This window comes from Pongo abelii, chromosome 12 (genome assembly GCF_028885655.2).
Source record: "Pongo abelii isolate AG06213 chromosome 12, NHGRI_mPonAbe1-v2.0_pri, whole genome shotgun sequence".
In the NCBI taxonomy this organism is placed as follows: domain Eukaryota; kingdom Metazoa; phylum Chordata; class Mammalia; order Primates; family Hominidae; genus Pongo; species Pongo abelii.
The window spans coordinates 69,742,390-69,762,134 of record NC_071997.2 but is presented as its reverse complement, the minus strand read 5'-3'; the positions used below and the strand labels follow the sequence as shown (position 1 = coordinate 69,762,134).

At 38.1% G+C, this 19,745-nt stretch overlaps 1 long non-coding RNA gene across 3 annotated transcripts in view; it reads right to left on the bottom strand.

Moving 5' to 3' along the window:
- The window catches only part of LOC129057534 (uncharacterized), a 44,854-nt gene extending 26,514 nt beyond the window's left edge, over positions 1-18,340 (bottom strand). For 2 of the 3 annotated variants that reach the window (XR_008522118.2, XR_008522116.2), the window contains exon 1: positions 18,235-18,302. This is a non-coding gene — a long non-coding RNA (uncharacterized LOC129057534). Of the gene's footprint in view, positions 1-18,234 lie in introns of all 3 variants that reach the window. The other variant, XR_008522117.2, reaches the window with a different exon arrangement.
- Positions 18,341-19,745: the final 1,405 nt, after the last annotated feature.

Sequence of the window (19,745 nt, the reverse complement as noted above, 5' to 3'; positions counted from 1 at the left end):
AGACAATCCTAAGCAAAAAGAACAAAGCTGGAGGCATCACACTACCTGACTTCAAACTATACTACAAAGCTGCGGTAACCAAAGCAGCATGGTACTGGTACCAAAACAGAGATATAGACCAATGAAACAGAACAGAGACCTCGGAAATAATGCCACACATCTACAACCATCTGATCTTTGACAAACCTGACATAAGCAATTGGGAAAGGATTCACTAGTTAATAAATGGTGTTGGGAAAAATGGCTAGCCATATGCAGAAAACTGAAACTGGACTCCTTGAGTTAATACAGAAGTTAACTCAAGATGGATTAAAGACTGAAACATAAGACCTAAAACCATGAAAATGCTAGAAGAAAACCTAGGCAGTACCATTCAGGACATAGTCCATAGGCACAGACTTCATGACTAAAACACCAGAAGCAATGGCAACAAAAGCCAAAATTGACAAATGGGATCTAATTAAAGAGCTTCTGCACAGCAAAAGAAACTATCATGAGGGTGAACAGGCAAGCTACAGAATGGGAGAAAATTTTTGCGATCTATCTATCTGACAAAGGGCTAATATCCAGAATCTACAAGGAACTTAAACAAATTTACAAGAAAAAAAAAACCATCAAAAATGAGCAAAGAATATGAACAGACACTTCTCAAAAGAAGACATTTATGCAGCCAACAAATATATGAAAAAAAAGCTCATCATCTCTGGTCATTAGAGAAATGCAAATCAATATCACAATGAGATACCATCTCATGCCACTTAAAATGGCAATCGTTAAAAAGTCAGGAAACAGCAGATGCTGGAGAGGAGGTGGAGAAGTAGGAATGCTTTTTACACTGTTGGTAGGAATGTTATTAGTTCAACCATTGTGGAAGACAGTGTGGTGATTCCTCAAGGATCTAGAACCAGAAATACCATTTAACCCAGCAATCCCATTACTGGGTATATACCCAAAGGATTATAAATCATTCTACTGTAAAGACACATGGACATGTATGTTTATTGCAGCACTGTTCACAATAGCAAAGACTTGGAACCAACCCAAATGCCCATCAGTGATAGACTGGATAAAGGAAATGTGGCACATGTACACCATGGAATACTATGCAGCCATAAAAAGGGAAGAGTTCATGTCCTTTGCAGGGACATGGATGAAGCTGGAAACCATCATTCTTGGCAAACTAACACAGGAACAGAAAACCAAACACTGCATGTTCTCACTCATAAGTGGGAGTTGAACAATGAGAACACATGGGCACAGGGAGGGGAACATCACACACCAGGCCCTGTCAGGGGTGGGGGCTAGTGGAGGCATAACATTAGAAGAAATACTTAATGTAGATGACAGGTTGATAGGTGCAGCTAACCACCATGGCACGTGTATACCTATGTAACAAACCTGCGTGTTCTGCACACGTATCCCAAAACTTAAAGTATAATAATTTAAAAAAAAAGTAATGCTTTTTATGGCAAAAACCACACAAAAAAAGATGTTCAACATGGGTCTCACTGAGTTAAAATCAAAGCATCTGCAAGGATGTGTTCCTTTTTGGAGGCTCTAGGGGAGAATACATTTTGTGCTCACCCAGGTTGTTGGTAGAATCCAGTTCCTTGCATTTGTATGTCTAGGGTCTCCATTTTCTTGTTAGCTGTAAGTTGAGAGTTTTTCCAAGCTTCTAGAGGCTGGTGCATTTCTTGGCTCATGGTCCTCTTGCTGTATCTTCAGAGCTTGCAATGGCAGATTTTCAGGTCACGTTCCTCTGATTCTCTGATTTCTTATATGTAAAGATGCCATAGTCACTCATTTCCAATATTCAATGATCTCATCATTTTTCTTTCTTTTTAATCCATGGGGAAATTTGAAGGCTGTTTTTAAATTTTTCAAATGGTTGGACTTGGGAGCGTGTGTGTGTATGTGTGCGTGTGTGCGTTTTAATTGCAGTACGGTCAGAGAATGTATTACATGGTTTCAACTTTGAGAATTTTATTGAGATTGTCTTTGTAGCTTAATATATGATCAGTTTTTATAAAAGTTCTATAGATATTTGAAAAAACTATATACTTTCTGTTTATTGGCTATAAAGTTTTATATATATATGAGATTTAGTTTTTGAACTGTATTCAAATTCTCTGTCTTCATTTATTTTCATTGGTTTAATCTGTCCATTTTTGAGAAAGATGTAGTAAAGTGTGCCTTCTATTTTAATTGTGAATTATGCTACAATTTTCTGAGAAAGAAGAAACACTATATAGACCTAAATTGTGTTCTATTTAACCAATGTTTCTGAGTTGAAATATAACTAGTGAAATCTGGAGAAATTTATTTACATAGGATCTTCTGCCATTTTCTCTTTTGGCATGGAATGCAATCAGTTGCACCGACCCACTGACACCCAAGAACTAAGTTTGTTCTTCTTTATTTCTCATCAGTTTTCCTAATCATGGAGTACTTGTTGCTTCCAGAGGTCTACAGCCTAGAAATTTGGAAAGAATAATGGCAATTCAGGAAACTGGTTAATCATTCTGAGAGTAATGTGGGATTCTATCGCCAATTTAATCCCCACATCTCAAGTGAGGAAAGGTTAGAGACAGAAAAGCTTCCAGGGGTTATGTCTCTGCTGTGCTTGCAAACTTTAATATGGAATAGACTTTCTATTGACTTGTGTCTTGAGTTTGAACAGTAGTTCAGTACTGACCTGATGAATTAATTTTCTATATTTGTTGGCTGATTTTTGTTTTAATTTTAAATCTTTTAGCTTAGTCTAGTGACCACCACCACAAAGAACTATGGAATATAATTTTCTTAATGTAAATTAATATCTCAAGTGCCACCGTTAAAAAACTAAATTTAAAAAAATCACATAATCCTTTTCCTAAATGTAGAGCACTTTACCTTCCTATGTCAAGACGTATTCTGAAGACCTAATAAGGGTACACCCACAAAGAATAGCTCCCATTTTCTTTTAAAGAAAAAAATCCTATAAAATTTGTGGGTTTCCATTATAAAAGTATTTTTTCTTAACTTAATCTTAAGGACCTTAAGTGTCCTATACTTAAATATGCTTAGTTTGGAGAGTTAAGAAAATGTAAAACCTATTTTAAGAACCACACTTTGCTAACTGACTTTTTAGGGAAACAAATTCAACAAGGTTTTATGTGATAATAGGCCAGTGAAGATTTACTGTCTTAGTTATTTCAAGGACCAAACCTCTTGGTTTTCTGTGCCTTACTAAGCTAGTTACCGTGCTGAACTTTGAATTAAAATAAAAACCATCAGCAGCACAAAAGGAAAGCTGCTGCAATATCCTCTTATCAGAAAAAAGAGACAAGGCATAAAATCTTCAGCCTTAGGAACAAATAGTAAATCATTTATGCAAGAGAGATTTGGGAGAGGAAATGTGGCATCAGGACAAATAAATAAAATACTGACAGTGCAGTATTCAAATGAATTTAGCTGGCATTTAACCAAAGAGTGAAAATAGCCTGGTTTTAGCTTCAGGCTGTTTGAAGAGCACAAACTTCTTAGGCTGCATACACTGACCTGCAGACAGAATTTTTCTGTCAGTTCACATTTCACAGGCTTTCTCGAGAAAAGCAATGTCAAATTTTAGATGCCTCAAGATTGTGGTTCAAGATTGTGGTGATACGCATTTCTTCACAGGAAGATATAAAAAAGGTTGCAGTACAAGTTCACTGTAAGCAGTGAGATTTATCTGTCCATGTCCTTTCTTGTCAGCTGCTCATTAGTAGTCGAGCTGTAAAATACCTTGTCTTTCTTTTCCTTTTCTGAACTAGAACCCTGGAGACCCCACAAAAGCTCAAGTGCAAACCTTCAACTTTCCCTGACTAATTAATAAGCCTGAAAAGTGCCCCTGACCTTGCTAGCTGGAAGTGGTCTTTCTCTCCTTTTGAATTTTTGTCCAATTAGTACCCATGCATTTACCCACGTAATCATGTGCTGGCTTGTGATTTTTCTTCTACTGTTTTTGAAAACAATTCTTTACTTCTGTTATGAACTTTTAATATCTATATTTAATCATTCATACTTATTTGTAAATTTCTTGAAGTCACAGTCCATGTATTATTTGATCAAGATGGGAAGGAAGGGGATTGAAAAGATGTTTACCTCTACCTGCATTAGGGTTCTCAGCTACTGCAAATCCATGATGCCAAAGAAATACATTCTTTTTAAAATGACAATATATAGCCAGGCTGTATGGGACAGCATGGTCATTATCATGATTACTACTATCTTGGAGATAACCACCAGTGGTCTAGCAGTCATGTCCTGTCAAATACACCTGGTTCGGGAAGCTAAGGGACAGTAAATAAAAAAGGATAAGGGAAAGGTCAGTAAGGTAGAGTACAGGGGCTCGAAGCCTCAAGCAGAGTCCAGGGGATGGGAAGCAGGGCCAGAGAATAGCTAGTCAAGTGAACAAATAGGAAGTGAGCCTAGGGAACATCAAAGATAAGAATGAGGACAGGGTCTGCTCCCTGCACAGTGATGTGTAACTGGATCAACTTAGATGAAAGAACTAGGGACAAAGCAGACATATCTGACCAACAAAAGCAAGTTCAAGGCTTCAAAAAAAACTGTTTCTTCCTATCTACAGAACTTTTATGCTTTAGTTGAGAATAAAATCTGTTCCAGAACATATGACTTTCTCAGTTCAGGTACCATTTCGGCTACTAAGAAAGGTCCCTTTTGCTGTTTCTATTCTTTCTGTACTTTCTGGCATCCTTGTACTTCCTTGGGTCCCTGGAATGGTCCAAACTTGTTCCCATCAACTTCATCTTTCACACCATGTCATTTATTTATATGCTCAGCCTTATTTGAATGCTTCTTCCTGTCTTCTCCACATTCAGGCTGCCAAAACGAATTCCCTACTGCAGAGAACTATATTCTCGGGCACTGGTGTGTTGCACTGTAAGGCTCCCAGCTTTTGGTTGTCTTAGCCTGTGTTTGCAATATCAGTGCCTGGAGTGGCTATAAAGCCCTATTCACAGAAGATGCCTTGTCAGACTCCTACACTGACTTCTTTTATTCCAATCCTTTGGGCTATGTTAAAGAGCTTTATCTCTTCCTCCCACTTTCCCTAGCGTTAGCCATGTGCCCATTTCTCCTGGCTATTTGTTTAAGTAGAGTGTACCTGTTTGGTCTATCTGAACAGGAGTTATGAAGTCCTGTTGATGGTAGCTTACAGGGTTACTTGGGGCCTGTACAGACTTACTATTTCTCAAATTATTTATACAGTGTATTTGTCTACATTCTCTTACCGCTGTATCTCTAAAATCCATCTTAATGCAATAAAGCCCATAGTCCCAAACCAATTTTTTCTAATACATGTTTCCCCTAAAGCCCCAATACCTTCATTCCTTTGTTCTGATTTATTGCTGCTGCCTAACCACAGCTATGAGGCAAATATAATAATAATAATAATAATTTAAAACCCTAGTAACAAGCACATCAGGATTAACATACTAGGTCTACATTAAACCACCCAACAATGAACTAACTCATCTTTAATTTATTAGCTTGATTCTGATATAAATTCTGAATGAAAAGTAAAAGGTTGTGTAGATTAATAATATCAAAGTTGCAAAACAAACCCCTGAAAAATGGGAAACGTTAAGCAAAGAGAGCTGTGCCATCTTTAATTCATTGCCCTGTTTCTAGGTAATTCCTTGCATACAGGAGGCAGACTCATGACTGTGTTTTAAAAAAGAACATGCAGTACCAAAACCATCAGTGCAAGGTATAAATAATCACAGCATACTACTCCAAACTTTAGGGCCTAACTCACATGTATTCTGTGTGATATTGGCCTAAAAAACATTTCATTGTGACCTTTAATTAAGTATCACCTGCTTCTGTAAGTTCTACACAGATAGGTCTATCATTCTAGAGACAAAAATTCTAAGTCCTGAGACTTTGCTGAAGTTGCTTATCAGCTTAAGGAGATTTTGGGCTGAGACGATGGAGTTTTCTAGATATACAATCATGTCATCTGCAAACAGGGACAATTTGGCTTCCTCTTTTCCTAATTGAATGCCCTTTATTTCCTTCTCCTGCCTGATTGCCCTGGCCAGAAATTCCAGCACTATGTTGAATGGGAGTGGTGAGAGAGGGCATCCCTGTCTTGTGCCAGTTTTCAAAGGGAATGCTTCCAGTTTTTGTCCATTCTGTATGATACTGGCTGTGGGTTTGTCATAGATAGCTCTTATTATTTTGAGATACTTCCCATCAGTACCTAATTTATTGAGAGTTTTTAGCATGAAGTGTTGTTGAATTTTGTCAAAGGCCTTTTCTGCATCTATTGAGATAATCATGTGGTTTTTGTCTTTGGTTCTGTTTATATGCTGGATTATGTTTATTGATTTTTGTATGTTGAACCAGCCTTGCATCCCAGGGATGAAGCCCACTTGATCATGGTGGATAAGCTTTTTGATGTGTTGCTGGATTCAGTTGGCCAGTATTTTATTGAGGATTTTTGCATCAATGTTCATCAAGCATCAAGCATATTGGTCTAAAGTTCTCTTTTGTCGTTGTGTCTCTGCCAGGCTTTGGTATCAGGATGATGCTGGCCTCATAAAATGAGTTAGGGAGGATTCCCTCTTTTTCTATTGATTGGAATAGTTTCAGAAGGAATGGTACCAGCTCCTCCTTGTACTTCTGGTAGAATTCGGCTGTGAATCCATCTGGTTGTGGACTTTTTTTGGTTGGTAAGCTATTAATTATTGCCTCAATTTCAGAGCCTGTTATCGGTCTATTCAGAGATTCAACTTCTTCCTGGTTTAGTCTTGGAAGGGTGTATGTGTCCAGGAATTTATGCATTTCTTCTAGATTTTCTAGTTTATTTGCGTAGAGGTGTTTATAGTATTCTCTGATGGTAGTTTGTATTTCTGTGGGAATCGGTGGTGATATCCCCTTTATCATTTGTTATTGCATCTATTTGATTCTTCTCTCTTTTCTTCTTTATTAGTCTTGCTAGCAGTCTATCAATTTTGTTGATCTTTTCAAAAAACCAGCTCCTGGATTCATTGATTTTTTGAAGGGTTTTTTGTGTCTCTATTTCCTTCAGTTCTTCTCTGATCTTAGTTATTTCTTGCCTTCTGCTAGCTTTTGAATGTGTTTGCTCTTGCTTCTCTGGTTCTTCTAATTGTGATGTTAGGGTGTCAATTTTAGGTCTTTCCTGCTTTCTCTTGTGGGCATTTAGTGCTATAAATTTCCCTCTACACACTGCTTTGAATGCGTCCCAGAGATTCTGGTATGTTCTGTCTTTGTTCTCATTGGTTTCAAAGAACATCTTTATTTCTGCCTTCATTTCATTATGTACCCAGTAGTCATTCAGGAGCAGGTTGTTCAGTTTCCATGTAGTTGAGCGGTTTTGAGTGAATTTCTTAATCCTGAGTTCTAGTTTGATTGCACTGTGGTCTGAGAGACAGTTTGTTATAATTTCTGTACACCAATAACAGACAGAGAGCCAAATCATGAGTGAACTCCCATTCACAATTGCTTCAAAGAGAATAAAATACCTGGGAATCCAACTTACAAGGGATGTGAAGGACCTCTTCAAGGAGAACTAGAAACCATTGCTCAGTGAAATAAAAGAGGATACAAACAAATGGAAGAACATTCCATGCTCATGGGTAAGAAGAATCAATATCATGAAAATGGCCATACTGCCCAAGGTAATTTATAGATTCAATGCCATCTCCATCAAGCTACCAGTGACTTTCCTCACAGAATTGGAAAAAACTACTTTAAAGTTCATATGGAACCAGATAAGAGCCCGCATTGCCAAGTCAATCCTAAGCCAAAAGAACAAAGCTGGAGGCATCACGCTACCTGACTTCAAACTATACTATAAGGCTACAGTAACCAAAACAGCATGGTACTGGTACCAAAACAGAGATATAGACCAATGGAACAGAACAGAGCCCTCAGAAATAATGCTGCATATCTACAACTATCTGATCTTTGACAAACCTGACAAAAACAAAACATGGGGAAAGGATTCCCTATTTAATAAATGGTGCTTGGAAAACCGGCCAGCCATATGTAGAAAGCTGAAACTGGATCCTTTCCTTACACATTATACAAAAATTAATTCAAGATGGATTAAAGACTTACATGTTAGACCTAAAACCATAAAAACTCTAGAAGAAAACCCAGGCAATACCATTCAGGACATAGGCATGGGCAAGGACTTCATGTCTAAAACACCAAAAGCAATGGCAACAAAAGCCAAAATTGACAAATGGGATCTAATTAAATTAAAGAACTTCTTCACAGCAAAAGAAACCACCACCAGAGTTAACAGGCAACCTACAGAATGGGAGAAAATTTTTGCAACCTACTCATCTGACAAAGGGCTAATAACCAGAATCTACAATGAACTCCAACAAATTTACAAGAAAAAAACAAACAACCCCATCAAAAAATGGGCGAAGGGTATGAACAGACACTTCTCAGAAGAAGACATTTATGCAGCCAACAGACACATGAAAAAATGCTCATCATCACTGGCCATCAGAGAAATGCAAATCAAAACCACAATGAGATACCATCTCACACCAGTTAGAATGGCGATCATTAAAAAGTCAGGAAACAACAGGTGCTGGAGAGGATGCGGAGAAATAGGAACACTTTTACACTGTTGGTGGGACTGTAAACTAGTTCAACCATTGTGGAAGTCAGTGTGGCGATTCCTCAGGGATCTAGAACTAGAAATACGATTTGAGCCATCTGTCCCATTACTGGGTATATACCCAAAGAATTATAAATCATGCTGCTATAAAGACACATGCACATGTATGTTTATTGTGGCACTATTCACAATGGCAAAGACTTGGAACCAACCCAAATGTCCAACAATGATAGACTGGATTAAGAAAATGTGGCACATATACACCATGGAATACTATGCAGCCATAAAAAAGGATGAGTTCATGTCCTTTGTAGGGACATGGATGAAGCTGGAAACCATCATTCTCAGCAAACTATCGCAAGGACAAAAAACCAAACACCACATGTTCTCACTCACAGGTGGGAATTGAACAATGAGAACACATGGATACAGAAAGGGGAACATTACACAGTGGGGCCTGTTGTGGGGTTGGGGGAAGCGGGGAGAGATAGCATTAGGAGGTATACCTAATGCTAAATGATGAGTTAATGGGTGCAGCACACCAACATGGCACATGTATACATATGTAACAAACCTGCACATTGTGCACATGTATCCTAAAACTTAAAGTATAATAATAATAAAAAAAATTATAAGTCAAGTACTAAATAAGTCCCCAGGTGGCCTAAGGAAGGTATTCCCTGGCATCCATAGTATTCAACCTGCAGCCAGGGATCGAGTTCTGTGGAGTTGAGGAATCTAAATCAGTAATCTTAGAATAAAAAGGGCATCACTGTCAATTGACTTGGGCTTTCTCCAGTGTTTTAATATTCAGCAAAACCTTGTTTATTTAATCTGATTAGAAAGGTCAGCCCAAATCTACGAGAAAGGATCAAGACAAATAAACAACTTCTAGATAATGGAAGTGATTTATTGGTTTCCAGTATGGACTCCAATTCAAGTTCTCAGTACTACCAGATTGGGTTTCTGTTCCTCCTACTGAAGCTGACAAGAAAGAGTGAAATTGGTAGGTTAATTCTACAAACACCAGAAAATTCTTATAAACAACTTACGTAATAATTAGCTGAAACATTCTTCCTTCAATATTTACATCTGCAGGTCTCAACAGGACACACTGATATGTTGCAAGCAACTTCATACCAATCATAGTAGAAGTATCAAAGTTTGCAAGTGATTGACTTTTAACAATAAATCCCAAAAGATTTAAAGTTATCACAATAATATCACAGTCACACGTTTGCATTTCCATGTGCTTTTTAAGAGAAAAGGGAGGGGTGGGTTACAGAGATGGAGTCAGGAAATGCACATGGGTCTGTGTTGCTCGTGCCAACACTGTTCTTGTATTGTCACAGAAAATAAAAAAACAGAGGAGAGAACTGCCTTACATCATCAATTTTCTTAAAACCTTTTATCATATCAAGGTAAAACTAAACCTTGCTCACTCAACTTTCTAATTTTAGGTAATGATTGGAATTAAGTTTAACTTACTGTCTAACCCTCATATAGCAAGGAATGTGGACCTTGAAGACTTATTCACCGCTAAGGTTTTATGAGTATTGTGGTGAAATGAGGCATGGCAGGGAAGAATAGTATAATCTGGACAAACTGTGGCATTCCTGGTAAACCCCAAAGGGTGGCACCATCTTGGTGAGGGCACCACCTTGGTGAGGTCACCTCAGGCCAGTCTTGCAGACTGAGAAACTCACCATTGCTAGGGCCCTAACTCTTTTCAGACTGAGACAACTGACTTGAGCTGCTGTCCAAACTGTCAAGAAGTTGCTGTATAATGTTATTCACTTAAAATGGAGGATACTTCTTTCCAATTACTAAAGCTGCTTTTTTCCTGATCTCATAATACCCGGAGAATTGAATTTATGATTGTAAGGTTGGGAGGGAAACATGGAGTCAGAGAAAAAAGTGGAGAATGGTCTTAAGAATATCGTCCAGGCCATGATGAGGTATGTAGAATTATCCTTGACCCACAAGAGAGAATACTTCTTCAGTTGCCAGACTGAGTGAGTTCCCAGAAGCTGAGCACACTCTCCTCTGAAAAGTGCTGGACAAACATTGCCAGTTTCTAACTCTTATGGTCTCCTTTTTTTGTGCTCTGAGCTTCCTGAGTCCCTTCCACTCAAACAATTGGTTCAGTTTCAGGAAATTACTGTAACAGGGTTCTGTGGTTATGTATAATAGAAAGTGACTTCAGCTAACTTGAGCACAAAAGTGGAATTTATTGGAAGAAGCTGAGAACTATTACAAAATTGAATGAAAAGCTGAAGTCCCAGATCTTTAAAAGAATCCATGTAGCTGCTCTGAGGATGCTTGCTACTTGGTAGGGGGAAGCAGATACTTAAATAAAAAGAAGTGCGAGGTAAGTGAGTGCAGTGGCTCGTGCCTATAATCCCAACACTCCCGGAGGCTGCTGTGGGAGGGTCACTTGAGACCAAGAGTTTGAGACAAGCCTGGGCAACGTATTGAAACCTCATCTCTAGAAAATTTTTAAAAATTAGCTGGGTGTGGTGGTGGAGCTATGATTGTACCACTGGACTCCAGCATTCTAGCCTGGGTGACAGAACAAGATCTCATCTCTTAAAAAAAAAAAAAAAAAAAGCAATGAAATGTGGTAGTATCACTATAGAAATATGCTAAAAATAGAAGGAATTACAAAAGAGGGATTGGTCAATTGTCGCTGGTAAGGGGTAGGGATAAGTTTCAAGGTAAAGAAAGGCGTCATAGTGGAGGTAATATTTGAGTCAACTCTTAAAAGTAGATTACTTTTAAGTAATCTTATGAGTAGCATTGATATTTGCTTGATGGCCAAAGAAAGAAAAGGTATTCAAGGCGCAAAGACACAGAGTTGTGAAAGAGTATGGCATATTCAAAAACATGAATGTCATTCCATATACCTTCAGTGTGGCTTGGTGATGTGGAGTTTCATGAGAAAAATGAGACTGGAGAGGCAGCAGAAGACTGACCGGTCACAAAGAACCATGTAGCAATAAACTGTGGTTGTAGAAGAGCAGTATCAGATCCAAAAAATAAGTTTTATGTGTAAAACTTCTACAAACAAGAAACTTAAAAAAAAAAGTACTCATAGGGATTATTTTTCCCTTCTTCCTTCTTCCTTCCTTCTTCCTTCTTCACTCTGACAACTGATTCCCCCCTCACCAACCTTCCTGTTCCCCATACACACAAATCTACAATCATCCGTGATATTTCATGCCCATAGTTGTTTTTAAAATCTTAGAATAAGGACATCCTTACAAAGTAATCTCATCAAGACTGATCAGACTTCATCTCTTTGAGAACCATTCTCTGAAAATGTTACCCTGGTAGCAGAAGAATGTGACAGTAATAATTTGAGCAATTTCCAGTAGCTAATTTCCCTTGGTAAGAAAAAATATTAAACCTGCTTCTCTAATCCATACTTGGCCTTCAGATATGTTCAAACTAGTTCTTCCAGCTGGAGCTACAGAGGGTAATTCATAGAGCCAAAACTAAGTCTCAGACTATTCTGGACTCCTTTTCCATCATCCTCATGGATACGGTAACGTAACGTGGCACATCCAGACATAAATAAAACTTGGGAAGGAAGAATTCTGAAGGATTTTGTCCATTCTGGGCACAAGAATCTTGACCATAATAGTGAGTGTGCATTCAGCTCAGGTACCTATGAAATTTTAGAGTCTTTTAATTTTGGAATTTATGAAGACAAGCAATGGATTTGTTGAGAACAACTAAGTCTTCTTTCTGAAACCAGAATTTAATACTTAAATATTTTCTCATATACAGTTAAATGTAGTAAAGGGTGTTTTGTATTTAATATATTATTTATTGTGTTTTCCGCAGTCTTTGTCCTTTTCTTACTGACTAAGGAACTAGAGAAAGCCCCTAATTAGTATGGCCTAAGAACTGTTCTTGTTCTTGTAGGTTTTGGAAATCCTCTTGTCTCAGCTCTCTGTGCTAGTATTCCACTTCTCTTTTTGAGGCCTTCAGTTCTTTTTAATTTTTCTCTTTTATAAAAAGAGACAGGGTCCTGCTGTATTGCCCAGGCTGGTCTTGAACTCTTGGCCTGAAGGGATCCTCCTGCCTCAGACTCCCAAAGTGTGGGGATTACAGGGATGAGCCACTGTGCCCAGCCCAGGACTTTAGTTCCAATGGAAGGTTTATAGGTTTTGTTTATGGTTCTTCAAAGTACAGTCTTTAAGTTTTTGCTGGTTGTTTTCTACAGAAGGCTTTGCTTTCTTTCAAAATGCTCTGCAAAATGCCAGCTGCCTGCTTTACTGATTGGCAGGAATGGTTACATGTTGCAGCAGCTTTCCTTCTATCTGTCTCTCTAACCTGAATGTTCTGGGGTCACACTGTGTCTGTACCAGTCGTGTTCTGTGATATAGAAAATAGGGAGCAGGAGGACTGGCTGTGTTTCAACACCATTGATGTCCCTGTTTCCCTTTTTCACATTGCCTCCCTTCCCCCAATAAATAGCAGCTCATAACATTTTGCCTAATAGGATATAACATTAATATCTCTGCTAATAGAGAAAATAAATAAAACCAAACACTACTTTTAATTTCGTACATGATTATAATTAAAATCTCTAATAAGGAAGGGATTTTTAAGAAGACCCTATGATTGTTTGTAAATTTTGATTCTCCGCACTATTTCAGATCCTTATTACCATAGTGCTTTTCAACTGTGGCAGATGGCATTTTCCAAGCATGGCTGCAACAATATCTCCCATCCCACATGTTCTTCTGTAATGTGGCATTGCTACCTTCCATCAAGAGGTGGCTATTTCTCCACCCCCTTGAACCTGGAAGGCCCCATGCTTTCTTTGAAAATAGAATACAATGGAAGTTGTGGTGTACAGGTTCTGTGCATAGCCATGAATTGGGCTTGCAGTTTCAATTCCTGTCTCTTAGAAGACAGCTGCTGTGTAAGAAATATGACTACCCAGATATCACCATGCTGTGAGAATCACAAACCACACTAAAAGGCCCTGGAGAATGAGATGCCACATGGAGACAGAAAGAATCCAAGGATACCTGAAGTGCTGGACAAGGGAATGAAGAGGCCATCTTGGACATCCAGCCCAACAAAGCCTTCAGATGGCATCATGACTGTTACTGCATGAAAGACCCCAAGCAGGAACTTCCTGGCTAGGCCTAGTCAACCAACAGGACCAAGAGAGATAATAAAGTGTTGTTTTTAGCCACTAAGTTCTGGGGTGGTGTGTTAAGCAGCAATTAATGGCTGGAACACAACCCATGTTGTCTACATTGGAGTCTAAGGGGAATCTTCTTCCCAAAGTTTAAATGGAGTAGCTCTGTTTTTAATCTATTTCACATTTTGGGGTTCTTCATAAGAAATTATTTATAAAAAAGTATTTCCATGTCTCAAAAAGTTTGACTGTCACTCCATGGATAATTGAGAGTTGGCTAAATAAATATGGGCCACCCTTGCAGACCGTAAAAAGCATATTGTGACAGCAAATATTTTGTGACTAGATTCCTTCAGACAAATATATTTAGGCCATTCTGAATGGATGTGTGTTTTTATGTGATTTCTAAAGCCCTGTCAAAGGATTCCAATCCCAATTTCTAACACTCCTCACCATTAGGAAATCCTTTTTCAGAGACTCATAGACTCTTGACTATGCTCTACTCCAACCCCTGCCCTTGTTTGAGTTCAAAAAAAAAAAAAAAAAACAGAAACTCATGGCATCTCTCTTAGTGATCTGGACTGTAGCTCTTGGAAGAGAGCAAAAACTACTTCCCTTGGTGTCATTGTCTTGTGTTAGGCATAAGATGATGAGAAAATGTGTCTGAATATTATTTTAATTGGAAATAATTTTTGTAAAATTGTACACCTATGGCCCTGAGCTTTGCCTAAAGCATTTGAAGTGCCCTTGCCAATCAACACCATTTTTACTTCAGCACTTAACAACGCTATATGTAGAAAGATTTCCTTAAAGGCTTTCAGCATGCTCAGCTAAGAGCAGTGTTTTTAGTCTTGCTACACTAGTGTGCTGGTTCCTTTTATCATTCAGACCATCTGTGATGAAGTCTATTTTGTTAACTCAGAAAACCTCAATTTCTGTGAGACTTTAAAATGAGGCATTAACATATATTTATGGATTGTGCTACCATTATGGTTTTGGAGACTTCTCATCTCTGTTATTAAAAAGAAAAATCCTGCCATCTAAGCTTCTCATAAGAAACTATTTTTACATTCATAATCTTTAAAGATGCTTATGGAAAGAAGTGCTTTGAACTCTTTCAGTAAGATTTTAGTTCAGCCTAAAGCTTAACAATAATGTAATTTGAGTGAGGGTGGCTGATCCCCACCTGTCAGTGATGCTTCAGGAAGATACATAAATCACAGCCAGCATCTCAACTGAAACCAGTTTAAAAATTCATGCGGCTAACAGTCATTCCTGTGTGATCTGGTTTCTTAATACCTTATTACACCCTGCATACTGGGATTTTAGGCCTGGAATGTACCTTTAAAATTATCTTATTACACCCCTTTCTTCTACAGATGAGTAAACTTAGGTCAGAGATTGTGACTGGAAAGCATACTTTCTTTCCACTATCCCTTTGCTGGTCAAAGTGTGCTTGGACCAGTAGCACCACCTAGGAGCTTGTGAGAAATGCAGGGTCTTGGGCATCCCACCAGACCAATTGCATCAGAATCTCCATTTTTATAAGGTCTGTACATGATTCCTATAAGTACATTCATGTTTGAGGAACCCTGCTTGATACCACATCTGTTTCCCAAAAGCAGTGCAAGGCTCTGTAATCCAATCAATCCAGATTCAAAATCCAGATTTTCCACTTTCTAACTAAGTGAACAAATTACATAACCTCTCTGGTCCTGCTTCCTCGGTAGTTAAATGTGGGTATTAATACGTACTCTGAAAGGTCATCATGGGTTTAAATGGAACAGTCTTTATATAGTTTCTATTCAAGTGTCTGAGGATAGACTGCTCAATAAATGCAAACTGCTGCTATTGCTGCTACTATGGCTACAACTATCGCTCCTTTGCTACTATTGCTGCTGCTGCTGCTACTGTTGCTCCTGCTGCTGCTGCTCCTGCTGCTGTTACTACTTTTACTGCTACTACTGCTATTGCTACTAGTACTACTGCTGCTACTACCATGGCTGTTTGTATCATTGCTGTTCTGCTTCTATCACTAATTCTACTGCTATTACTGCCAATAGCTGCTGCTGCCACCACCATGGTTATTAATATCTCAAAAAGGGAAAGTAACCTTTCAGACATTGACAAGTGTCCAAAGTGAAACTGAAGCCCAGGTACACCTCCTAATTTCCCGTCTGCTTTAAGTATAGCTAAATACTAGAGCCAACATTCTTGTTTAAGGCCTTTTCAATCCTTGGAGTAAAATGTAGAAAAAGGAGACAGCTTTTTAAAGATTTCTATTTAAACCTCCTGGAACAGTAAAGTCAATTTGCTCAATTCTGTGTCTTCTCAAACTATTATAGCTTCAGTGGGTCTGAGTTTCTTCTAGGTGGCAGCTTCTGTTTCCTTTAACTATGGAATACTGCCTTTCTCTAATTTTGCTTCTGGCATCCAAAATATTTTCCACAGAAAGTTTTACTGGATCTGATAGTACATTTGTTTTCTTAGAAAACAGGATATATGTTAAACTCTGAGGTGACCTGCTAATTTCAGTCTTTGTCCTTTCAGCACTCAGCCCTATGCTTAGATATACTCACCTTTCCTTGCTTACATGACTCTATTTTGAATAATTGTAAAGGGGGAAACACCCTCATTGTATACAAATAGAATTTTGCCATTTTGCAAACTGAAATAGATGTTGATTTTCTTTGAGGTCCCAGAATGACTTCTAATCCTTTTTCTTAGAACTGAACATATGTGACTCAATTTGAAAACAATGGCTAAAATGTTAACCTCTTAGCTCCAGATAGACTGGATTCCAAAAAGTTATAGATCCTCTGGGTAGTGGAATAGCATATTTGTTTGGAATGCACCCAAATATCCTAACAAGATTTGTGAAAGCATTTTGCAACCATTGACACCTAACCACAAAATGTCTTCACATACTCAACTAGTGACATGTAAACAGAAGAACAGGATTGTGTAGCAGAGCCAGTTTCAGGCAGCCCCACAACAGAAGATAATGCATCTCCACATTTTGTAAGAAATGGCATGGCCTTATATGAATGGACACCATGAAAACTGTGCATCTGAGCACATGAGTGGGCTCTTCAGTACCAGTGGAGATCTAGGATGAAATGGAAAGCCCTTGAACAAGCCATGGTAGAAATGATACAACCCAACCTGTTACGGAGGTGAAAAATTGCTGGGCTTTCCATCCCTAGGAGGCTGAGACTGCTTGGCTACTGCTAGGAGAGTACAGCGATGGGTATCTCAGCATGGGGTGGCATCTTATGCTTGCTCAGTTTAGCAAGCACTGTGCTTTGTGCTTGTAATGAACACTTAAGCATTTGAAGAGATCTAAATTAATCAGAAGATCTAGTATGTATTTCTCAAAGCCCTCCCCCTTGCTCACTTACAAATTGGCTAAATTCACAAACAAACTGCTTTATCAATTCAAGGAGCCTTGCATGACTCCAAGTGAGTTACAAGTCTTAGGTGTAAATAAGAAGTTTAACATTTTCTGAGTGGGAATATAGATATAGAAATATGCTGTGCTGTCCTGAATTCCAAAGGTGGCATTTCTCACTATCAAAAAAGATTTAAATTATTTAAAAAACAATTTTAAATTATTTATTTATTTACTTATTTATTTTTAAGCACTTACATGATACTAACCAAACACTATTTTAAGCACTTTACAAATATTAATTCACTTAATACTCCCAATCATCTTTACTAGGAAGGTATTACTCTTGTCATCATTCTATACAGGGGAAATAAAGTCATAGACAGTTTAAGTAACTTGCCCAAAATTACACAGCTAATAAATGGCAGGATTGGAACTCAAGCAGTTTGGCTCTAAAGTCTATGCTATCACTTACTATGCTACATTATGAGGTTATTATTTTGGAATTTTCTTTATACTTAACTAGTAGATAAAATTTTTAGCTTGCAATACTAATGAAACCATGATGGTGAATTCAACAGTTGAATGTGCTAATTATTGGAGCTCTGCATATATAATATATAAGCTATAGGCTATATTTTTAATATCAAAGTCTTTATTAGCGAACTTTTTCAGTTTACAAGATTATGATAGCTTTTCCTTTTAGGATCATGTGTTATTATAAACTACAAATACAAAAAGCAAGCTAAGCATTATTTTAAAAAACATCCTAAAGGTACAATCCAAGGGACCAGGTACAAATGCCCAGAACCTGCTAGAGATTTGTAAGAAATCATTTAAAAGAGACTGGAAATACATTATTTGCCTGTTGAACACTTCAGTGCTTCCTTTCCATGCTGCTATTTGCATGAAAATTTGCCGCTTAGGTCAGGGCTTATGATAGGTTAGAAAAGTTTCCAATAGCCTAACACAAACCCAGGAATCAAAGTCCCCCAGATATACACAAAGGAAAAAAACACACACACAACCTACCTAATCTGTAGCCAGAGTGCTTCTGGGCCATGGAACCACCCCATTGTGCCTTGGCCACTCCAGCTCAGACACCAGAGTGTTGCCATGGTGGCAGGCACCCAACTGTGAGGGCTGGTTTCAATACCCAGCAGCTGTTCACTTCAGAAAAAGCAGGATGGCAGCCCACTTCTGAATGAGCATTTTTCTCTAGGCTTTGACCTGACCTGAATATTGTTTCTCATTGAATTTCCTTTTATTTATTTCTTTTTAGATATCAACTTTCCTTGAACTTTTCCTGTCATTTGTGTTGCAGTTGGCAGAACTACAGAACTTCTCTCTTCTGCAAAAAATGTGGTTTTTTTTCTTTAACCATTTCTAAGGTTTTCCCTGTGTTGTCTTTATCTCCCCACTTCCATATTTTACACACACACCTGTGCCTCATTATATGAAGACCCAGGACAAATTCATCAGGTTTGTTTATTCCAAGAAGTGTGAAGGCCCCAGGTAGCCCCCCAAAAAATCCCTCCATGACTCACCTGACAGCAGAAATTTGTCCTATGAAACTTTGGAGCTGGAGTAGAAAATATGACCCTTTACTCTCTTCATTCTGGCCATGGTCATAGAATCTGTGTTTAATCCTAAACACATTCTCAATTCACAGTTGATTCATAACCTGCTTTTTTCTTCTCTTTATTTACATGTTGGCAAAAACATAAGGAATGTAAAAATATAAAAACTATTATGAATTATGACCCCTGCTCACAAGGATTGTAGAAAAATTGTTCTTGATGCAGAAAGGAGCTGCACTATATTTAAGGTGAATTTATCCCCCTCCCGCTCTAAAGGAGTTTGGAATAATTTATAAATGAGATTGTACTGCTGCTGAATATTTTTTTTAACTAGAAACAATTTGTTTACAAGTTGTTACTAAAGATTGTCAGAAAAAAATGTTTGTGGACATGGTATCCAAAAGGCTGACAGAACCCAGAACTTGCTTGGTATTCAAAGGAGAGCTCATCCAACATTATCCTGCACAGTGTATAATTACTTGCATGTTGGGAGCCAAAAAAGGGAATGTAACCCTGTGAGTGTGTGTTTATACTGAAAAGTTGGAGAAGCAAAACAATTCAGCAGCATTCTTCATCCCAACATCTGGGAATAATTAATTTGCTTGCTATGATGTATAACATGAAGTTGATAAAGTTGCCTGAAGCTCTGCGTTTAGACCATTTGCCTTATTTAAAGCTTTCTGCTTTAGGGTTTAACATTGTGGCTAATTTTAGTTAATCTTTTTCTTTTTATTCTTGAAATGCTGTGACAAGGAGGAACCTTCTGCTTATAGTTTCTTGATCGTTTTCTTTTTGCTCTTATTGTCAATGTGTTCAGGAAGCTGACACTCACAAACTTCGCCTCCTTCTTCCTCTGCAGTGCAATGCTGCAAGAAAGAGTTCTAGAAACTGATGGGTTTTTACATCTCTCTCTCTTCTCTCTCTCTTCTCTCTCTCTGTCTCTCTCTGTCTCTCTTTCTCTCT